This window comes from Olea europaea, chromosome 8, assembly GCF_002742605.1.
Source record: "Olea europaea var. sylvestris chromosome 8, O_europaea_v1, whole genome shotgun sequence".
Lineage (NCBI taxonomy): Eukaryota > Viridiplantae > Streptophyta > Magnoliopsida > Lamiales > Oleaceae > Olea > Olea europaea.
This window is the reverse complement of record NC_036244.1, coordinates 16,597,189-16,615,030: the sequence shown is the minus strand read 5'-3', so window position 1 is coordinate 16,615,030 and position 17,842 is coordinate 16,597,189. Positions and strand designations below refer to the sequence as shown.

The following is a 17,842-nucleotide window of genomic DNA, read 5'->3' as shown; positions in this document are numbered from 1 at the left end:
TGACCATTGGAACAATTAACTGTTTATAAGGTAAAATGTTTTTAATTTTAGTATATATTTATTCATTAATTTACGTTGCAAAATCTAAAGTGTTCTCTTTGTGTTTCAGTTTTGTGTTTTGAGTTTTGAATTCATTTTGAGTTTTGTGTTTTGAGTGTTTGTTTTGAAATTGTTGAAAATGCGTTCTTTTTGTTAGTTTCTCAAAAAAAAAAAAAAAATTTAAAATTTTGAGAATCACCACAACACCACCTCAAAACACCAAAAAAAAAAAAATTAATTTTTATTTTTATTTTGTTAATTTTGAGAATCACCACACCATCTCCTAAAAAAAAAAATTTTTAATTTTTAATTTTTTTTGAAATTTTGAGAATCACCACACCACCTCCTAAAAAAAAAAAATTAAAAAAAATAAAAAAACTAACATAGCTATTAAATTTTGAAAAATATCAAGTTTACAGTGAGTAATATACAACATTTTTTAAAGTTCGTTGAGTAATGTGCAATATTTTTCTAAGTTTAGCGAAGAATGTACAATATTTTTTAAAGTTCAGTGATCAAATCTTGAGATTTTAAACTTCAATTACTAATTAAAGGCGTAGACATAAATTCAGTGATCATTGGAACAATTAACTCTTTATAAGGTAAAATGTTTTTAATTTTAGTATATATTTATTCATTAATTTGCGTTGCAACTCTCTCTCTCTCTCTCTCTCTTCAATGATGTTTTCTGTCAAAAAATTTCAATGATGTTTTCTGTCAAAAAAAAACTCTGCATAGCATGATTCATAAACACTATCTCTGTACTGCCAGAAAGCAAAGACAAAACCTTGAAGCTTTAACCCGAGATTGATTCGAACAACGAGAAATCGTTCTGATTTTCTTTTGATTCTTGAAAAATGGCTAAGGAAATGAAGGAATTTCAGTTGTATAACAGTATGACAAAGCAAAAGGAGGTGTTCAGGCCTAGAGTCGAGGGTAAAGTGGGAATGTACGTCTGCGGCGTCACCTCCTACGACCTCAGCCACATCGGTCACGCCTGCGCCTATGTGGCTTTCGACGTACTTTACAGGTATACGGGCTTGTGCACATATGTTTACTGTGAATCAAATTTGTTGTTCTGTTTTATCTAGAATGAATATTTAGGAATTCCTTTATCTAGGGGGCTAGAAGATATTATGGTTCTTATGTGCTTGGTGAATCTGCAGGAGTGGCTACACTGATAGAGAGAAAGATGGAAACCAAAAACCACGGAGAGGATTTGGGAATTTCGAATTGATTAGATTTTCAGTATATGTAAAAAGTTGGGATATTGGTTCATATGGGGTTGGATATATGGTTTTTCTGTACCCTGGAGTGAATTAAAATTCAAGAAATGGTTAGGGGTTTAACCCTTACTTATTGTTATAATAATCACATTCGCATATATACATATATTCATTTAAATTCCATCTTCATGCGCTCCCTCATGCGTTGAACAAATTTACTTTTGATCGAAGTTCTGATACTAGCAAAATTTTCAGTAATGAGTGGCAGTAAATCTTGGAATCCAGGTATTTTGTGTGACTTCATGCCACATCGAACCATTTCATCTGTAAGCTCAAGTTGTTAGAGAGGATATTCGACTTAGAAAATGTTTGAAACCTTTTAAATTGAAATTTGTACATCATTGTTGGTGATGATGATAAATGACAGGAAATCTGAAATAATTTGGCTTTTCAACGAATAACTATTACAAATCACAAGCATTGCATTAGGAGTTATATTGTGGGTTAATATACTTGAGTGTTATAAGATCCTGCTAGTTATGTAAATATTAGGGAAAGGCTGGCTATTTTGTAAGTTGAATATATTATTTTAATTGAGTAACTCATAACACTTTTTTCTTCTAAACAGAAGAATGAAGACAGAAATCGGGTAAAATTGAACAATAGTTGAAAGGTGGTCATAGCTCACTGATGGATTTGTAATTCTCGTATGCTTTACTAAATAACTGGACAGTAGTGGCATTAATATGAATAATGTAGCACCAAAATCATATTCGGAAAATTATTTCTTTGTATATTTTCTTATAAGTAGATACGAATACTTTCTTCAACTCAAAACTGGAAGGATACACATGAGGCAGCTTATTTAAAGCTTGTTTGGGAAGTGTGTATAATCAATTTTGTTTATAAATAGTTAGAAGTGAGTAGTGAATAAGTGGCTAATACTCGTGGGTCTTGCGAAATATGTGGATAAAAATTGACTTGACCATTTTTAACCATTTATAATCAGTAGATAAACACTTGCCAAACATATACTTATTTTGGCCATTTTTTCCCCCCCCCCCCCCCCCCCTCCGCGCCCAAAAAGAAAGGGAAAAAAAAAGAAAAGGAAAGGAAAGCGTAGATTGAGTTTTACCATGAAAAAACAGAGATGCAACATTAAATATAATGTGCATTTTTGCTTTATGATCTTAGTATCTCATTTCGATTTTATATTATCATAAGCAGCCTCTTTTCATGTGGCAAATTGCCCATTGTTTATTTTTCCGTTTTACTTGGTGTTAACAATGATGGTATCATCTAACAACTTACTAAATCCACATGTGGTCTTTATATCTTCTTGGAGAAGTTTCCTGTTAATGTAGCTAACCCAACATCTCAAGTAAAATTCATGGCTTTCATCATCTAACAAACTTATCTTTTTCATGGATTCTGTTACTCTTCTATTAGTTGCATTAAGTCCATGTCATCAATATATTCCCAATAAACTTGATCCAATGACACTACTTGTTTTATCATACCCAGTGGCTTGATCACATTAAGAACATAAAGATCCGAAACAAGATGAACTTTGGAAACTATTCCTTTGTGCTTTGGTGGTACATATATCTATCTAAGCTAATCATGAAGCTTACAGCCTATTAAAATTGTTTGTTTGTGGTTTGAAAACCATATTTTTCGTCTATGATGCAATGCCCCTAGATGCTGTAAGCAGTACAAATTCCACAAGTTCCAGGTTTAACTCAACCAAATAGAGGTAGTTTGTGATATGTTTCTCTTACAACTTGTGTTATCATTCGCTCATTACAGCATGCAAATAATTAAGTAATTGTAATCAGTGAACTACAAAAATCTCTCGAGAAGCATACAGTTGACTGAAGTGAAGTTGCTTCTTTCTCCATTATGTTGAGCAAGTTACTACAATAAACAGGCAATCACCTTAAAAAATTTCTGCAATGCTTCCATTGGCTATTATTTTGAGTAGTTCATTTAACAAACATCTTAGGACTTCTGCATTGCTTTGGTTGGAAGAGATTATCGGTTTAAATGCTCTTCAAGTCTGTTTTGTTTGCAAATATCAGCCATATTTTCAACTGTAGTGTTAATTGTTTGGTTCCAGTGTTAAATTAACATTGGTAGGAAATATTATTTATGCAGTTATGTATGTTTTCCCGTCTCTTGCCTATATTCCTTGTTTTTTCAATTATTCCATCTGCAAGGTATTTTTTTAATTGGAATGCTGCAGATATCTGAAGTATATTGGCTATGAAGTTGTCTATGTCCGCAATTTTACCGATGTTGATGACAAGGTGAGAAGTCCTTGAGTAATTCTTTTTGTCAATAATTGAAATAACTTCAATAATTAGGCCCCCGTTTGAGCCCCATTAATTTTAATTACATTACATTTCATTTTTCTCTCTCCTATTTTCAAACTCACAATCTTCCATAAAATAATATTACACGTAAATCGAAATTTTTTCCTTCTTTTTCAACCACTCATTTTTCAAAAAATACTATTCCACACATTAATTTTTCCCCGTAATGGGGGCCAAACAGGGGCTAGATGTAAACTATTCTGTTCATTTCACATATTATTAAAAAATAATAATAATACTTAAATAGTTTCTTAAAACTTCGAGTTAAAATAAGTAGGAAAACAGTATAAATGACGTGACCCGGACTATATTTATGTAATGAAAGCAAAGATCTTATAAAAATTTCATAAAATTGAATAGAACAAAAGTCATGGGGAATTTTATGTTGAACATTGTTAAAATTCAATGCCTTTCTTTTTCAAATTTATATCAATAAAAAGCAGGACTTTTTATTATCAAATACACACGTGAACTTGGAACTCTGTTGGAAAGGAGAGATATATTTTCTGAGTTTGGCTACGTGGAAGAAAGACTTGTTTTCTGTGTGGGCTCAAGATGTTGTGAGGTGTAAATACAACTTGTAAGTTAAGGTTGTTCATCATTAAATGTATGTCAGTTGGGATTTATTTAGCAGCCAGTAAAGTTGAATTGTTTCATATCTCCCAATTCTAATCACCATCCTTTTTATTAACCAGACACGTTGATTTTATTGACTTGGATGAATCAAGTGTTGAAATCATTTTGTTTACTCAGCTATTTTTCATTTAGGGTGTATTTGATCACAAGCATGAAACTTGTATAGAAAGAAAATAAGTTCTAGGCCATTGAGTTGCTTAGAGCTTACTTATATGGAAATTGTCAATTGAGAGGGTGTTTGAGCCCCCATTTTATGAAAAAATGTATTTTAGAATGGTAGATAGATGGGAAATGTGTGGTTGAAAAGAAAGAGAGAAAAATGTATTTTGGAAAAAAGGGAATCAAACAAAGCTTAAATGTATTTGATTGACTTAATTTTCAACCAAGAAAATGTTGTACTTTTTCATAAAATTGAGTTTTTTGAAAGTGTGAATTGCCTAGAAATTAAAAACCGACGAGGGATAAATAAAATGTTTTCCCTATTTTTAGAAAGACATGGTTATGTGACTAACATTTGGAAAATATTTTCTTTGGAAAAAATGAAACACCATAAAGGTAGGAAATTGGATGGAGAAAGGACACTTTCTATGGAAAATAAAGCCAATTAAACTCACACTTAGTTCTTCTGTAGCCCGTTATTCCTTCTTCTAAACTTGCCTATGAATGGAATGTTCAAGGATATAAGTCGATGCTGGTCTTCAGCATGTTTGGTGCTGAATAAATATCTACGGATCATTACTGGGTTTCCATTTAAGGGATATGTGGGCCCACCATATATGGGTTATCTTACTCAAATCCACTTACCTGTGTATTTTGGATGTTGAATTTATTGAATTTTGATGTCCAAAAGTTGCGTGCTTTTTCTGGGTGTGGTCATAGCTTTAGTTCTCTCTAAACTAAGGAAAGGTTGGTTGCTGCTTGGTGTCTCTTGTAATCAAGTTTTTGTAGGCCTTCCTTTTATATCTATAACTGAAAAATCTACTAGCCAAAAGATTGGTGAAGCTATTCGATAACATTCATCTTTGATAGACACTTCTTGCTTGGTGCAACCATAACTTGGAATAAGTGAACTGTACAAGTTTTATTGCGGTTTTTAATCAGTAGATTTTCCAGATTATTCGTAGGGCAAATGAGCTTGGGGAGGATCCAAAAGCTTTGAGTGCTCGGTTTTGTGAAGAATTCCTTGCTGATATGGCTGATATCCAGTGCCTCGTTCCCACCTATCAGCCACGTGTGACTGAACATATATGGACCAAATCAAGGAAATGATAGCTCAGGTTGTTTGCTTCCCACAGAGCTCCTTTCATTTTTAAGAACTTCAGTAATCTTCTAAATCTTGAATAAGATCTCTTTTTCCATGTTTTCTGTGTATATATTCGTCAGCATGCTTATGAATGTTAACTGTGATTATTAATTGAAGAACGGTATGTTATTTATTAGAGCAGTATAACTTGGTTTCTTATTTAATCTGAAGCACACATGTTTGACACGGTTCTAATGCTGTACATAATGATATTATTGTTAGTTTTGTTTAATTAAATTATTTAGTACAATGTTCATAGTTGAAATAAAGATCTCCGTTCTTTCTCTCTTTTCATAAAGATGTTGAGGCGTAGACAATATAGGATTCTAGACCATATTTAGAAATATGAAAGAAGAATTTTTTGTGTTTGCTATCCTTTCTATTGGGATCGTAATCAATTATTTCTGCAACTTGGTCTAATCTGCAGATTATCAGCAATGGTTTTGCTTATGTTGTTGAGGGTGATGTTTACTTCTCTGTTGATGATTTCCCAAATTATGGACATTTATCGGGACGGAGGCTAGAAGATAATAGAGCTGGAGAACGTGTTGCCGTTGATGAGAGAGCGAAATCCTGCTGATTTTGCACTGTGGAAGGTGTAAAGGGCTTGCCAAAATCACTCTCTTAATATTTACAGAATAACCTCATGTAAACCAGTCGCCTTTCATTTTCATTACAGGCTGCTAAGCCCGGCGAACCAAACTGGGACAGTCCCTGGGGTCCCGGAAGACCAGGATGGCACATGGAGTGCAGTGCAATGAGTGCTCATTATTTGACACACTCGTTTGATATTCATGGTGGTGGGATGGATTTGATACTACCCCATCATGAAAATGAGATTGCTCAGAGCTGTGCTGCTTGCGCCAAAAGCAATGTCAGTTACTGGATGCATAATGGTTTTGTCACTGCAAATGATGAGAAAATGTCAAAATCACTTGGAAACTTCTTCACCATTCGTGAGGTAAAAGGTGCTAATTACAGCACTTTTCTGTTTATACTCCAGACCTAAAATTTATCTTCTGTGGAGCATTGCTGTTAATTACAGTTTTGTTTATAGGTTACCAAGGTGTACCATCCACTCGCATTGAGGCATTTTCTTATGGGAACCCACTACAGGTCTCCTGTTAATTACACAATTTCTCAGTTAGAAATTGCTTCAGAGGCTGTTTTCTATATATATCAGGTGATAATCCTACGTGTTTATAATTAAGTGTTGATTGAATATATTTGTGTATGCTTCAACAGTCAAAATGTTGTGTGTGCATTGTCATTCCGCGTCCATTTTTTACATTCATATAAAAAAAAAAACTGTATTGTGATAAGCCCCCCGTGAATTTCACCTACCAGCGATGTCACAAGAAGGGCGTGTAGAGGAAGTTGGAGGGAATATTCTAGAAATGTTAAAGTCGTTACAGGTGGTCAGTTGGTATATATAAATAGTGAAGGATAGATAGGGAATATCCATTCAGAAAACTAGAAATCTGAGTCCAATAGGAGAGGAAGCAGCTCTCGAATTGCTTGTTAATTTCTCTTTTCTTTCGATCATCGAGTCTGTAATTCTCAGCTTTAATAAAAGTTCCTATTAATTCCATTATTGTGTGATTCAACATATCAATTAATCGAGCATTATTTCACCTGGGCAATTCGGATTCAGCAGGTTCTATCAAATTGGTATCAGAGCGTGTGACATTCTGGGAAGCGGATGCCGGCGACAAGGATGAATAATCGAATTGAAATGCTGGAAAATGCAGTGGCTCAGATTCAACCCTTGGGTACCTCAGTAATCGCATTGAAAGGGGACCTGGAACATTTAAATGCGAGATTGGGGATGGAGTTGAGCAAAATGAATGAGAGGTTGGAGGTCAGTCTCGCCTTGGGGAGGAAGGAGCTGAACGAAGGCCTTCAAGCAATAGCGAAGATGTTCAAGGGAACGTCCCCAGAATCCTCCGTAATGACAGGGGAAGGAAGTAGAATGAAATCAACCGGTCTTATGGAGGAAGTTACGGAATCAGAAGTTACATTAACCGAGAAGGTGGTTGCTCCAGCGGCTGAAGGGGCTTACCGTAAACTAGAGCTACCCCTATTTAAGGGGGTTGACCCGGACTCTGGATATTCAGAGCTGAAAGGTACTTTGGCATGAACAAGCTGACTGATGCTGAATGAGCGGTGGCAGCTGGGGTATGCATGGAAGGAAGTGCATTGTCTTGGTTTCAGAGGGAAGATGGGAGGCGACCCATTCGAAGCTGGATAGAACTAAAACAGAGGTTATTGGAGAGATTTCGAGATACCCACTATGGGACTCTACATCAGCGGTTTCTGGCAATCAGATAGACCGGGATCGTGGCTGAATATCGAGAAAAATTTGAGGTAATGTCGGCATCTTTAAAGAATGTAAACGAGGAGACCTTAGAGGGGGTCTTCATAAATGGGCTGGAAGAAGAAGTGCAGGCAGAGGTATTGATGGCAAAGCCGGTGGGACTTTCGCAGATCATAGATATGGCACAAAGGGTGGAGGATAGGAATAATCGAATTAACAAAGCAAAGGACAAGGAGCGACCGAGAAATAAGGGGGTGATTATTCCAAGCACAGCAAGGGTCGAGCAACGGACTGTACCCTGGCATCTAAACAAGGGACTGGAAGGGCAGGAAAAAAGGGGCAACCCTTTGGCAAACACCACTATGGGATTAAGGAAATTGTCCCGGGCCGAGATTCAGACAAGGAAGGAAAGGGGATTATGTTTCCGATGCGATGAGAAATTCCAACCGGGGCACAAATGTTGCAACAAGGAGCTTCAGGTGTTGCTGGTTGACGAGGAAGAGGAAAGGGAATTGGAGCGGCTGGAAGAGATCACAGATTGTAGTGAATTGGAAGGGGTTGAGCTATCAATGAACTCTGTAGTTAGGTTAACATCACCCAAGACCATGAAGGTTAAGGGTAAAGTGGAAGGGTAGGACGTAGTAGTGCTAATTGACTCCGGGGCAACGCACAATTTTATTTCCCAGGAATTAATCAGGAAGCTCAACCTGCCAATAACGGAGACCAATGGATACCGGGTGCAAGTGGGCACCGGTATGGCTGTTAAGGGAAAAGGAAAATGTCAAGGAGTGGTTTTATATATGCAATCCGTGCTAGTGGTAGAAGATTATTTGCCCATAGAGCTGGGCAGCTCCGACATTATTTTGGGAATGCGGTGGCTTAGTACTTTAGGCACGGTTCAGGTTAACTGGAAGTTGTTGGAGATGAAAATACCTATGGGGGGTAACACGGTTACCTTAAAAGGAGAAGAAGGGCTAAGTAAATCCCTGATTTCGTTAAAATCCATGATCAAAACTTTGCAACAGGAAGGAGAGGGAATGGTAGTGGAGTTGTGTTCAGTGCAAGTAGATGGACAGCACACTAAGGCGGATATTCCACAGCCAATTCAGGAGTTGATTACAGAATACAGCGCCATTTTTGAGTCACCAACAGGTTTACCGCACTTGCGAGTTCATGAACATGCTATTACGCTAAGGGCAGAAAGTGAACCCATCAGTGTTCGGCCCTACAGATATCCCCACGCACAGAAGGCAGAGATTGAGAGATTGGTAACAGAAATGTTGGAGGCAGGTATAATACAAACAAGTAGTAGCCCCTTCTCCAGCCCAGTATTGCTCGTGAAGAAAAAAGATGGCGGATGGAGATTTTGCGTGGATTACCGAGCCTTAAACCGAGCCACTGTCCCTGACCGTTTCCCTATTCCGGTCATTGATGAATTACTAGATGAGTTGCATGGTGCCACCATCTTCTCCAAGCTGGACTTGAAATCAGGTTACCACCAAATACGTCTTAAGGCAGGAGAGGAATACAAATCAGCCTTTCGGACTCACGAAGGGCATTATGAGTTTTTAGTAATGCCTTTTGGGCTTACAAATGCTTGCGCCAAAAGCAATGTCAGTTACTGGATGCATAATGGTTTTGTCACTGCAAATGATGAGAAAATGTCAAAATCACTTGGAAACTTCTTCACCATTCGTGAGGTAAAAGGTGCTAATTACAGCACTTTTCTGTTTATACTCCAGACCTAAAATTTATCTTCTGTGGAGCATTGCTGTTAATTACAGTTTTGTTTATAGGTTACCAAGGTGTACCATCCACTCGCATTGAGGCATTTTCTTATGGGAACCCACTACAGGTCTCCTGTTAATTACACAATTTCTCAGTTAGAAATTGCTTCAGAGGCTGTTTTCTATATATATCAGGTGATAATCCTACGTGTTTATAATTAAGTGTTGATTGAATATATTTGTGTATGCTTCAACAGTCAAAATGTTGTGTGTGCATTGTCATTCCGCGTCCATTTTTTACATTCATATAAAAAAAAAAACTGTATTGTGATAAGCCCCCCGTGAATTTCACCTACCAGCGATGTCACAAGAAGGGCGTGTAGAGGAAGTTGGAGGGAATATTCTAGAAATGTTAAAGTCGTTACAGGAGGTCAGTTGGTATATATAAATAGTGAAGGATAGATAGGGGATATTCATTCAGAGAACTAGCAATCTGAGTCCGATAGGAGAGGGAGCAGCTCTCGAAACTTGCTTGTTAATTTCTCTTTTCTTTCGATCTTAGCATCTGTAATTCTCAGTATTAATAAAAGTTCCTATTAATTCCATTATTGTGTGATTCAACATATCAATTAATCGAGCATTATTTCACCTGGGCAATTCGGATTCAGCAGGTTCTATCAAATTGGTATCAGAGCGTGTGACATTCTGGGAAGCGGATGCCGGCGACAAGGATGAATAATCGAATTGAAATGCTGGAAAATGCAGTGGCTCAGATTCAACCCTTGGGTACCTCAGTAATCGCATTGAAAGGGGACCTGGAACATTTAAATGCGAGATTGGGGATGGAGTTGAGCAAAATGAATGAGAGGTTGGAGGTCAGTCTCGCCTTGGGGAGGAAGGAGCTGAACGAAGGCCTTCAAGCAATAGCGAAGATGTTCAAGGGAACGTCCCCAGAATCCTCCGTAATGACAGGGGAAGGAAGTAGAATGAAATCAACCGGTCTTATGGAGGAAGTTACGGAATCAGAAGTTACATTAACCGAGAAGGTGGTTGCTCCAGCGGCTGAAGGGGCTTACCGTAAACTAGAGCTACCCCTATTTAAGGGGGTTGACCCGGACTCATGGATATTCAGAGCTGAAAGGTACTTTGGCATGAACAAGCTGACTGATGCTGAATGAGCGGTGGCAGCTGGGGTATGCATGGAAGGAAGTGCATTGTCTTGGTTTCAGAGGGAAGATGGGAGGCGACCCATTCGAAGCTGGATAGAACTAAAACAGAGGTTATTGGAGAGATTTCGAGATACCCACTATGGGACTCTACATCAGCGGTTTCTGGCAATCAGATAGACCGGGATCGTGGCTGAATATCGAGAAAAATTTGAGGTAATGTCGGCATCTTTAAAGAATGTAAACGAGGAGACCTTAGAGGGGGTCTTCATAAATGGGCTGGAAGAAGAAGTGCAGGCAGAGGTATTGATGGCAAAGCCGGTGGGACTTTCGCAGATCATAGATATGGCACAAAGGGTGGAGGATAGGAATAATCGAATTAACAAAGCAAAGGACAAGGAGCGACCGAGAAATAAGGGGGTGATTATTCCAAGCACAGCAAGGGTCGAGCAACGGACTGTACCCTGGCATCTAAACAAGGGACTGGAAGGGCAGGAAAAAAGGGGCAACCCTTTGGCAAACACCACTATGGGATTAAGGAAATTGTCCCGGGCCGAGATTCAGACAAGGAAGGAAAGGGGATTATGTTTCCGATGCGATGAGAAATTCCAACCGGGGCACAAATGTTGCAACAAGGAGCTTCAGGTGTTGCTGGTTGACGAGGAAGAGGAAAGGGAATTGGAGCGGCTGGAAGAGATCACAGATTGTAGTGAATTGGAAGGGGTTGAGCTATCAATGAACTCTGTAGTTAGGTTAACATCACCCAAGACCATGAAGGTTAAGGGTAAAGTGGAAGGGTAGGACGTAGTAGTGCTAATTGACTCCGGGGCAACGCACAATTTTATTTCCCAGGAATTAATCAGGAAGCTCAACCTGCCAATAACGGAGACCAATGGATACCGGGTGCAAGTGGGCACCGGTATGGCTGTTAAGGGAAAAGGAAAATGTCAAGGAGTGGTTTTATATATGCAATCCGTGCTAGTGGTAGAAGATTATTTGCCCATAGAGCTGGGCAGCTCCGACATTATTTTGGGAATGCGGTGGCTTAGTACTTTAGGCACGGTTCAGGTTAACTGGAAGTTGTTGGAGATGAAAATACCTATGGGGGGTAACACGGTTACCTTAAAAGGAGAAGAAGGGCTAAGTAAATCCCTGATTTCGTTAAAATCCATGATCAAAACTTTGCAACAGGAAGGAGAGGGAATGGTAGTGGAGTTGTGTTCAGTGCAAGTAGATGGACAGCACACTAAGGCGGATATTCCACAGCCAATTCAGGAGTTGATTACAGAATACAGCGCCATTTTTGAGTCACCAACAGGTTTACCGCACTTGCGAGTTCATGAACATGCTATTACGCTAAGGGCAGAAAGTGAACCCATCAGTGTTCGGCCCTACAGATATCCCCACGCACAGAAGGCAGAGATTGAGAGATTGGTAACAGAAATGTTGGAGGCAGGTATAATACAAACAAGTAGTAGCCCCTTCTCCAGCCCAGTATTGCTCGTGAAGAAAAAAGATGGCGGATGGAGATTTTGCGTGGATTACCGAGCCTTAAACCGAGCCACTGTCCCTGACCGTTTCCCTATTCCGGTCATTGATGAATTACTAGATGAGTTGCATGGTGCCACCATCTTCTCCAAGCTGGACTTGAAATCAGGTTACCACCAAATACGTCTTAAGGCAGGAGAGGAATACAAATCAGCCTTTCGGACTCACGAAGGGCATTATGAGTTTTTAGTAATGCCTTTTGGGCTTACAAATGCCGTGACAACTTTTCAATCCCTGATGAATAAAGTGTTTAAGGGGTTGTTAAGGAAAGGTGTATTGGTTTTCTTTGATGACATACTAGTTTATAGTCAGAATCTGCAGGAGCATTGTAGTCATCTAAGAATAGTATTTGGGATATTAAAGGAGCAGAAGTTGTATGCAAACCGCAAGAAGTGCGAGTTTGGTCGAGACACTCTAGAATACTTGGGGCATTTGATCAGTGCGCAAGGAGTAGCAGCTGACCCAAAAAGATTCAAGCAATGCAGTCTTGGTCGGTGCCTAAGGACCTTAAAGCATTAAGGGGGTTCCTAGGCTTAACCGGGTATTATAGAAAGTTCGTGGAAGGGTATGGAAAGTTGGCCGAACCTCTCACTAGACAATTAAAGAAGGACAGTTTTTCTTGGGATCATGATGCAGATTTAGCATTTCTAACATTAAAGGAAGCCATGATGAAGGTGCTGGTTTTGGCTCTGCCCAACTTCTCTACTCCATTTGTAGTTGAAACGGATGCTTCCGGAGTGGGTCTAGGCGCTGTACTGTCACAACAACAAAGGCCAATAGCTTTTTTCAGCCAAGCATTATCAGCCCGAGCTCGGCTTAAATCCATTTATGAGAGGGAACTCATGGCTATAGTCTTAGCAATCCAGAAGTGGAGACCTTATCTGCTAGGAAGGCATTTTATAGTACGCACCGATCGGAAGAGCCTGAAATTTTTGTTGGAGCAACGATTGGTTAGTACTGAACATCAAAAATGTGTTACTAAGTTGCTGGGATATGATTTTGAGATCCAATATAGGCCGGGCCTTGAGAATAAGGTGGCAGATGCGTTATCCAGACTTCCAGCAACAACAGAACTATCCATTTTGACCGTGACTAAGGTACTGGACGTGGCTGAGATACAGAACCAGGTAAGAGCTGATGAGAGGCTATCTGGGATTAGGGAAGCTCTACTTACAGACCCCTTGTCCATCGAAGGTTGGTCACTAGTTGATGATTGTCTTCTATACAAAAAGAGGTTGGTTGTACCTAAGGAATCAGATATAATACCCAGGTTACTCCAAGAATTTCACAGCAGTGCTCTGGGAGGCCACTCAGGAGTCTTGAAAACTTATAAACGAGTCTCCAAGGAGCTTTTTTGGAGAGGGATGAAAAAAGACGTCCAGAAGTTTGTGTAGTCATGTTCAGTTTGCCAACAGAACAAGTACTTGGCCTTGTCACCAGCAGGGTAATTACAACCCTTACCTATATCGGAGGCAATATGGGAAGACATAAGCATGGATTTTATTGAAGGGCTGCCAAGATCCCGAGGGTGGGATACAATATTGGTAGTGGTAGATCGCTTGAGCAAGTACGCTCATTTCATGACATTGAAACATCCTTTCACTGCGAAGACCGTGGCTGATTCCTTCATACAGGGAGTAGTGAAACTACATGGATTTCCTCGATCAATTGTGTCAGATAGGGATAAGGTTTTCCTAAGCCTATTCTGGTCCAAACTATTTAGACTCCAGGGCACCCAACTAAAGAGAAGCACAGCCTATCATCCCCAAACGGATGGGCAAACGGAGGTTGTGAATCGTGGCTTGGAAACGTACTTAAGATGTTTTGCTAACTGCCATCCCCGATCTTGGTCTGAATGGATTCCTTGGGCTGAGTTTTGGTATAATTCTTCATTTCACACATCAACCAAGGCTACACCATTCAAGATTGTCTATGGGCGTGATCCTCCTCCGGTTATACGCTATGGGACCAGGCACACACCGGTGGCTGACCTTGATCAACAACTACAACAACGTGATGAGATGTTAGCTGTTCTGAAACTACAGCTGGAGAAGGCTCAGTCCAGGATGAAGGAGGCGGACAATGGGAGGAGATCTGTCCAGTTTCAAGAAGGGGATTGGGTGTATCTTAAACTTCAGCCTTATCGCCAGAAGTCCTTGGCTAAGCATGCTAATGAAAAATTGTCTCCTCGGTACTTTGGTCCCTATGCAGTTCTTAAAAAAATAGGAGCAGTGGCCTACAGACTCCAATTGCCGGCCGAATCAAATATTCATCCAATATTTCATGTTTCACAATTAAAGAAGGCTGTAGGTTCTACATCTCCTATCCAGCCCATTCCCCCAATCCTCAGCCCTGAGTTGGAGTGGAAGGTACAGCCTGCTGAAGTGCTGGGAGTCAGACCAACAAGCCAGCCAGGCATGGTTGGTCCGGAAGTATTAATTCAGTGGAAAGACCTTCCCCCCTTTGAGGCTTCGTGGGAGCCATTCGAACTGATCAACTCTCAGTTTCCAGAATTCCACCTTGGGGACAAGGTGCTTTTGTTGGCAGGGGGTATTGATAAGCCCCCCGTGAATTTCACCTACCAGCGACGTCACAAGAAGGGCGTGTAGAGGAAGTTGGAGGGAATATTCTAGAAATGTTAAAGTCGTTACAGGAGGTCAGTTGGTATATATAAATAGTGAAGCATAGATAGGGAATATCCATTCAGAAAACTAGAAATCTGAGTCCAATAGGAGAGGAAGCAGCTCTCGAAACTTGCTTGTTAATTTCTCTTTTCTTTCGATCATCGAGTCTGTAATTCTCAGCTTTAATAAAAGTTCCTATTAATTCCATTATTGTGTGATTTGACATATCAATTAATCGAGCATTATTTCACCTGGGCAATTCGGATTCAGCAGGTTCTATCATATTGTTGAACTTGGGTCAACAGACTGGTTATTGTTGCATTTTCATCTTTTTAGCTGTCTTTAGGCCTTGCAGAACCTATATGATATCTATAACGATCAGGTCTCAACATTTTATATGTTCTGTTTATATTGTTCCCCGATCTAATAAATTAGTTTAATTGGAGATGTGCAAAATGTTAACCTTAAGGATACTCGATGACATCTTGCTCTGATGAAATGTGCTCCAGTTCAGTGATTACAAGTCGTATTTCCTCGACATGCATGAATGTACACAAACATACACTGAAGCCAACATTTTCAGATTTCTTTTCCAGTCTTATTATACACACTAATCAGCATACTCTTATTTCACACAGAGTTTTGTTGCGTGGTTGTGGTTATTACAGACCTTACAAGACTGTGAAGATGCTTTGTTGGCATTGAAAGAAGAGGCTGAAAAAATGGCGAAATCTGCCCTGCTGCCCAAGAATGCATCACTAAACTGCACGAGGAGTTTGAGGCAAAATTGTCTGACGATTTGCACACACCAACCATACTCAATTCTGCTCTTCAAGAATCCCTCAGATTTATGAGTGGTTCGTTAAACATGCTCAAGGTAGGGTGTTTAGTTATTTATTTTTATAAAGACCAAACTCGCCTCAATTTTTGTACAGCTTTTTCCTCGTGTACATGGACTTCTTTTTTGTTGTGTCGTCTGAAATCTTAGCTTCTTTTAATATTTTACCAGAAGAAACAGCCAAAAAAACAACAACTATCCACTGTAAAGTCTCTTGCTGAACTGGAGAAACAAGTCGAGGAAGTTTTAGATGTTCTCGGAATGCTGTCAAATTCAAGCTATACCGAGGTACTTCCAGAAATACTGTCATACATCTCTAACGATTCTGATGCTGAATATTGGATATTTTGTCGTACAGGTTTTGCAACAACTAAAAGATAAAGCTTTGAAAAGGGCTGGGTTGACTGAAGATGATGTTTTGCATTTGATTGAGGAGAGGATGCTAGCCAGGAAAAACAAAGAGTTCTCTAAAAGTGATCAGATTAGGAGTGACTTGGGCACTAAGGGAATTGCATTAATGGATGTCGGAAAGGAAACAGTTTGGAGACCTTGTGTGCCGGTCCAACAAGAAAAGCCTGATGTTTCGGTTCAACAGGAAAAGCCAGGCGAGCTGGTTAAACAAGGAAATCCCATCCCTCCGGCAGAAAAAGGTCAATCAGTTGTACTAGCCGATAAGGAGCAATAGACAGCTGATAGAGTCTCTGACTGTTAAGTTAAAATCTTATTTGTAGATCTTGCATGTACTTTATGTAACATTTAGAGATTTTTTGACATGTTGCTTAGCAGCAAATGTTCCATAATTGGTGTTTTAAGGCCCTATACATGTTTGGATGCCCATAAATTTACCCACTGGTCTGGTACAACTCGACCTTTAAAACGTTGGATATATATACTCTTGTTTCTTGGGAAATTTATGACTAATTGTTATACTCTCTTCTTGATATGAATATGCGAATCCTTGCAACTTATGTGGTATACTGATCGTATTATATATGGAAATGAAGCTTCCGCAAGTGTTTGTATAGCATGTTGATGATAACCATAATTATGTGAATTGTGAAGTAATTTGGATCTAATCTTCTTTCTTTACTAATAGCAAAGTAATCGATTGGTGTTTGACATGGTTTAAAGCTGTGAATGAAATTGTCTAGTTGACATAGTTAAAAAATTATCGACAAATTATTCTGTGTTATCTTGAAAACTAAAATAAAGTAAATAATGACAATGTATTTGTTGATAAATTTTATGAAAAGTTGAAAATATATGATATTGTTGGTAAAAAAAGTTCGAAACTATAATAATATTCATGTTTTTAATTGTGTTATAACTCGAAAAATTTAAGATAATTCTACGTCTTCACTCCCCGCTATAGTATAAATCACATTGTTTAGACATTGAAGTATTTAAGATTGAGTTCATGTGTTTTTGCGACACTTAAATTTGACGTTTGACTAAAATTGTGGGACAGTCAAACTAGGAAATTAGGTCCCAGATTGATAGTGATTAAAATTCAAATTTTCATCTAGGTTAATATCATATATTTTATGGGTTTTGTAATTTTCAATCACACATTTTATAAATTTTGATAAAATTTATTAAAAATCAGATTTTACTTCCATCAAACAGGGGCTAAGATTAGGGGTGGCAGTGGGCCGAGCCGAGACGGCTCTGCTTGTTAACCCACGAGCTCGGCTCGAGCTCGTGGCTCGTTTTTCACGAGCAAACCTCGGGCTCGGCTCGTTGCTTTTGGGCGAGCTCGGTTCGGCCCACGAGCTCGTGTACTCACGAGCCACGAGTTCATGGGCCGGGTCGGGCCGAGCCCACGAGTGGCTCGCGAGCTCGTGAATTTTTTTTTTTTTTTGCAAATTTTTCTATTTTTATTGATAAAAATTTAATTTTTTCTACTTTTTTGGACGAGCCGGCTCGTGAGCTAGGCCCACGAGTCGGGCTCGGCTCGTTGCTTTTGGGCGAGCTCGGTTCGGCCCACGAGCTCGTGTACTCACGAGCCACGAGTTCATGGGCCGGGTCGGGCCGAGCCCACGA

At 39.3% G+C, this 17,842-nt stretch overlaps 1 pseudogene; it reads left to right on the top strand.

Moving 5' to 3' along the window:
• The first annotated feature begins 718 nt into the window (after positions 1–718).
• LOC111398998 lies at positions 719–16,709 on the top strand (annotated as a pseudogene).
• The last annotated feature ends 1,133 nt before the right edge of the window (positions 16,710–17,842 follow it).